We start from the raw sequence: 6,788 nt of genomic DNA, 5'->3' as shown, positions 1-6,788 counted from the left end.
TTAACCTAGTGTTATTTGTTTTCTGTTGTAGTATATCTTTTTCAGATGTATCTGTTATTTTTCAATAGTTAGGAGCATGAAATAGTTATAGTGTAAGAATATATGGGCTTTCAGATTCAAATATATCATAGTTAGAATTCCATTTATGTTAATTACTTACACTTCCTGAGCTTCTGTGATCTTATTTCACAAGTAGAAGTAATAAATAAGTGTTATGCCCCAATAATGGGTCCGTGATTAAAGGAGCGAGAATGATACAAAGCAAAGGTCAAGCAAAGCTTTATTTTGCACCAAGCATCAAGAATCTAACTGAACGTTCAGGGCCACACCTCTTAGAAGAGAGGGCGACCCTTCTCTGTTTCACAGCCTAGCTTTTAAGGGCAAAGGCCATGCGGTCAGGCCTGGCCACGCACAGGTGGCCAATGAGCTTGTCACACACACAGGAAACTCCACAGTGATGCTAGGTGACCAATTGAGTTACAATTTACCCTAGTAGACATTTGAACCAGCCTATTACACCTTGATTGGGATTGGCGCCCAAAAGGCTCCCAAAGGGCGGTGCCCATACTCCTTGGTAACCAGGGAGACAGTATGTATCCCCCCACCAACTGGATGTCTCCACCTGGCCTGACCCACCCTCGTATCTGGGCTTTGTTACCTGAAGCTGGTTTCCAGGACTTGTCTCCAAGTAAATCCCCTGGGGGAAGGGGAGCAGGGACAGTTTCTAAATAGGTCCTTACAATAAGAACTCAGATATTTCTTGTTAAGATGAAATCAGGTAATGCACGTGAAAATGCCTTGTAGAGTGATGGCACTAGTTAATTTTAGTTTTCATCTTTATATTATGACAAATCAAGTTATTTTGTAAATTGTATTATAATTTTGCATAAATAGATCACAATTGCAGGAATGACTTCCATTTTTATTCTTTATTTGCTGTGGTTAAAAACTGCTTTTATTGTTAAATACATAACCTTATTCCTTTATAATATCCACTTATTAAATATCTTTAAAAAGCCATGAGAAGGGGTGCCTGGGTGGCTCAGTGGGTTAAGCCTCTGCCTTCAGCTCAGGTCATGATCCTGGGGTCCTGGGATCGAGACCCACACTGGGCTCTCTCCTTGGCGGGAAGCAGGTGTTTCCCCCCTTCTCCCTCTGCCTGACTCTCTGCCTACTTGTGATCTCTGTCAAATAAATAAAATCTTAAAAAAAAAGTCACAAGAAGAATTAATGGAGCTCCATAGTTGTAAAATAAGAGAGTGATTCATTTTGTAAAATAGAAGACTGATTCATTTTGAATATTGTAATGCAGTGGAAATCAGTAAGATAATGAATTAAAAAAAAAAGTGAATTACTGGGGCACCTCGGTGGCTCAGTCAGTTAAGTGTCTGCCTTTGGCTTAGGTCCTGGTTTCAGGGTCCTGGGATGGAACCCAGCTGGCATCAGGCTCCCCGCTCAGTGGGGAGTCTGCTTCTCCCTTTTCCCTCTGCTGCTCCCCTGCTTGAGCTCTTTCACTCTCTTGCTCTCTCTGCCAAATAAGCAAATAAAATCCAGAAAGAAAAAAAAGGAAGTGAGTTACAGCTTATATGTAATTGGTATGTTTATAGTGTGTTTATGCTGATTATATACTTTTTCTGATGCTAGCTGGTATAATTCAATAAAACCATTGGCACATCTTTGTGGAATCCAAGGCACAATGTTTAAGGAAGATTAGGTTCCCCAGTTAATGGCAGAGCTAGGACATGGAGTTAGATCTAGAATCTAGATTATAGTTTTACCATTTGTATAAGTATCAGGATCTGTGGGAAGGGATATTTAAAAATCTGAGATGCACGGAGAGGCACTAAGGATGAAACAGTGCATTTGAATAGGCTGATTGGTGATCTATATTTTAACTATCTAAGACATTTGTGTTCAAAATTAATGCAGTGGTTCAGAGGATGTGATTAATATAGCTTGAGAAATAAATTCTCTTCTTCCTGACATTAAAACCTACAGGAGCAATCTCTTCCCAATGCCAGTAGCAAAACAACCCTACTTTGTGCTGTATCCGTATTTTATTTTCTCAGCAAAATTTCTCATGGGTGGCAATTAGTATTTAGGCTAGGTGAGATTTTTTTAGTTTGTTTTGGGGTCCAATTACCCTAAGGTTTATTTTCTTCCAATTCACTTTCTATGAAAATAATATACATTTCATTCTATGACTGAAAATTTGTATAGAAAATGAACAGAAGAAAACATGTTTTTACTAACTGGTCTTTTTTTAAGCTCTGGAAGAGAAAAGGGTGAATAATAAGTGGATATACTGAACTTGAGGGAAAAGTGTTTTCCTGTGTCAGGATTGAAATGTAATTGCAAGCGTAATTCTGGTTTACTGCACATGTGTAACCAATTTTTAAGGAACAGGAAGTTTATTATGTCAAGGACACCATGAGTCAATGGTTTTAGGGGATTTAATAATAACCATGAAAAATCTGCACTAGGATAGATTGGCTGTGACATATCTTACAAAGTGTCATGTAGAACTTGCTGAATTGTATCATTGAAGGCTGTAATCCTTAGAGCAGAGAAAGTTCTTCAAATGTAGGTCATTGTGTTCTTTTGTATAATCAGATGGAAGTAGCCAGAGAGCTTTTTGTGACACTCAAATAAGGAAAATGAAAACCATATTGTTAATGCATTTTAAGATATACCCCATCATAGTTGCAGCATAAAGTAACCCCATTATCAAAATGCTAGTTAATGAAGAATAAACCTTCAAAGGTCTGGGGGTGCAGTGGTTTATAATAACATATTTGCTATGAAAAAGTGAGCTGTTCAAAATAATGCTTGGAATTCTATTTTACCCGTTCTGGAAAGTAGTATGGTTGGGATAAAGGAAGTAATGATGATATAGCTGGTATTGTAATAGTAGTGGCAGTAGTGATGGTCGTGGTAAAAATAAAAACCAACATTTATTGTGCATTTGCTATGTGTAAGTTAAAGACATTTAATGTTGCCCGTAAGTGTGTCTGTTACAGGTATGGTAAGATTCAGAAGACAATAGAAGCGCACGCAGAGATTTGGGGTGGCAGGGGGGGCTTCGGCTTCCTTTGCTGGAGGATGTTACCAGTGTTTAATACTGGCCAGTGACTAAGAAGATTGAGCTTTGGCTGGGCAGAGGTCATTGTTGAAGGATAGAGATTCCCATAGGCCACACAGAACTGGAGTAAACCTCTTGAAATTCGCAGGGCCTTCGTTGCACCGATAATTTTCTTCTCAATTTATCGGTTTAATCATGAAATTAACTGGAAGGAACCTAAAAAGTCAAAACAGGAAGTATATAAAAAAAGAACAACAACAGGTTTTTTTTTGGTGTTTTTTTTTTTTGTTTTTTCACTGCCATGGGCCTGAAGAACTCAGCTCAGGATGACCCACCAGAAGAAAAGTTCCATTGAAAACATCAAGCTTTCCATTGAAAAATGTTTAGTTTAGTTTAGTTTTGTTTTTTATTCCACAGATAAGTGAGATTATGCAGTATTTGTCTTTCTCTGTCTGACTTATTTTAGTTAGCATAATGCCCTTAAGGTCCATCCAGCGTTGTCACAGGATTACCTTCTTTCGCCTGGGCTGAATGAATAACGTTCTCTATATATACATATACATGTGTATGTGTCTGTATATCTATATATATATCTATATCTATATACAGACAGAGAGAGAAAGAGAGAACATTACACATAAAATAAATACATGACATAAATATATACACACACATATATATGTGTATATATATGTGTTTGTATGTACATGTGTGTATATATATGTGTATATGGTCATATGTGTGTATATGGTCATTGCCAAGGTTTTATTGCTTTTTATTTTTCTCAGTTCCTATAGCCTTTTTTTCATGTACCAGCTATAAGTCAGATACACTAAAAACTATTGTTTTTTTTAATCCATAAACATGGTTGTATTAATGCCAACTAGGTTACCTGTAACACTCTCTCTCAATTCTTCATTAAAATGATGAAAGTCATTTGATAACTTAAAAAATACAAAAAAAAAAAAAAATAAAAGGAGAACCCTAGGAATTGGGAGATGACTGACAACTTTATTATTTCACTTACTTGATGGAGAAATAGAAAGAAAGTAAGATAGAAAAAAAGAGTAGATGGGGACCAAGAGACAAGTGACAGAAAATGTGAATGGGAACCTAAACAGGAAGCTTGACAGTGGCGTTAACCTAGGAGGCACACCTGTGTGTTTGTGGGTATTTTAGACAGTTCTACAAGCAGAATGGGAAGCACACGGAATAAGATGTGGTATGATAAAAGAGGCATTGAAAAAGACCCCTGCCCACACAGGTTTTCAAACTAAAGTTCCCCTCTTAGAAGCGTTTCTATAAATCTCTGGGAAGCTTTATGCTGTGTCTACTATAAGATGCAGTCTACAATGAATAGAATAATTGGGCCCTGTGTTCCAGGCCTTTGTATTACAAAGGCTCTCCTGCTGTCCCCATGATCACATTAGCCTGGATTAGTTCATTTATTCATTATCTGCCAATTGGGAGACAGCCGGGTGGAAGAAAAAGGAAGCAAGTGTGTTTTATTGCAGATGAAAGGCCAGATAAGCCTCATATCTTGAGATTCTGCCTTAGATACCCAGGAAGTGAGGGCAGGGATTTCTAGGCATTTTCCTAGTTCTGAATACAGCCTGGGGCTGAGGGACGAAGTCTGTAGTAAGCAGTTGCAGACAAGATGCAGAAACTCAAAGACAAATTTGACTCGCTGAGAACTGGGGCTTTTGGCAGACCTGATAATGAGTATCATGAAAGTCTATAGACTTTGTTTTCTAGAATTAATTGTAACACTTTTGTAGAGGTCACTCTAAATAGTGAGAGAGTTCCTGAGTTGGGGGCAGACACAGATTCTTTAGATAGTTTGATATCTTAGTTTGACACAGGCTTTACTGCGATTTAATGCAGTTATATGCAGTTATTTTTCCCCTTTTATATCAAATTCTTTAAAAGCATTATCCCCAAAAGGAACTATTTTTCTCCTGTCTCTGGTTGCAAAAGCATGTGATTTCTCCAAATCTAACTCTGGTGCTAATCAGACATACCTCAAATTAAAATCTATTCCAAGGAGTTGCAGTTACAGCAAAGGAAAATCTTAGTTTGAAAAAGCCATTTTCATGCAATGATGTTATAGTAAATAGGGTGATCTCTGGATCAGCACCTCTTTCTAACATTAAAAAGAATCCAGCCATGATAGAACCTACAAAACCATGAAAATATAATGTATGCTTTTTAATATATGACTTTTTACTATAACAACCAACAGCAAATAAACTCTCTGTGCTGTTGTAAACCCTCAAAAAGTAGTTTGCATTAATTAATTTAGTGTATTATGAAATATCAGATTATGTAACCAAAAATGTCTATCATTAGTTTTAGAGATATTTGGGCCTAATCTGCTTCCACATTGTCTCCATACACTTTCTTAAACTCACCCTTTCGTGCCTCGGCAACTCCTTTTTTCTAGTGTATACTTCATCTATAGTATAGTCTTTCTAAAAGATGGAGGTAGTCCTCTGTTAAAGGTCTGGAGTGGTTTGCTGTGCTCTCAGTTCAAATCCCAGCATCTCACATGATCTACTGGTTACGTGGTTATTCAAAACATTCCCCAGTTTAGTTTGTCCAGGGTCATGTCTTACCTTATACTCTAGCTCAAGGTATCTTCAACTGTCTTTCTTCCATTTTGCCTTTGTTATAAAGCTGAAACCTCTGTACATATCAACTCATGCAAATAGGCACTAATGGGGCGTGTGGAGAAAATAGTTCTGTATTCAGCCTAAGTTAAACTGCATTTTGGGTTTAGCTAGAACATCCACTGCAAGCTCAAAATAAATTAAATGCACTCATACTTACCCACACATGCACAGACGAGCATATATATTATTAGAGAAAGAAAAGTAGATATATATACTGTATTTATACAGATAGAGACCTGTCTCTATTGCTCACCTGAGTAAAATGCCTGAGGTTCCAGAAGGCCCTCAGTAAAAATTTATTGAATGAGTGACTATATAAAATCCATGCCAAAAGTTGTAGCTCAATATATGATTCTATGACTTTCATTTAAGTTATGTCAACAGTCTTCAATGTGTTATGAAAAGTCTACCTTGCTATTAATTTTCTTCCTCTCAGTTGGGTTGATTTTACACATTTCTAAGGGGCAAAATGTAAACATTGAAAACACAGAAAACTGCTATCTAAAAGTCAGCATACTTGTTATTTTTCTCAGTTTCACAGTATTCTTGTCAAATATGTGATTAAAAATAACAATGACAAGAGGGCATTTACTATTCTGAATATGAATATGAAAATATTACATTGCATGTGCACTGATTTATGAAAAACATGCTCAATATTTTATATAAAATTGTATCCAACCAATATATATCGCTTCAAAGCCACAAAGTATTCTGAACTCTCTTGCCATAAATTATTTGGAATCATATGAAATTCACTTTGTGCAAGTCCCTTTGTTCCTGATGGGAAAAGGCACCTTTTATTTATTAGAGTCTAAGATTTTGCTGTTTATTTTTACCTAGAAAAGAGATTGAGCAAAATCCAATAATAAAATTCTTTTTGTGAATTTTGTATACAGTCGGTTAACTCACAATATTTCACATATATTTAAGTATGCATTTCTATTGATGTAATTCAGTCCTTTCATTGTGTAGGTGCTGGGTCTCTTTGAAGACATACATCCCATATCCAATACCAGTCCACCCTTTTTAGT

This window comes from Lutra lutra, chromosome 13 (genome assembly GCF_902655055.1).
Source record: "Lutra lutra chromosome 13, mLutLut1.2, whole genome shotgun sequence".
In the NCBI taxonomy this organism is placed as follows: domain Eukaryota; kingdom Metazoa; phylum Chordata; class Mammalia; order Carnivora; family Mustelidae; genus Lutra; species Lutra lutra.
This window is presented reverse-complemented; position numbering follows the sequence as displayed.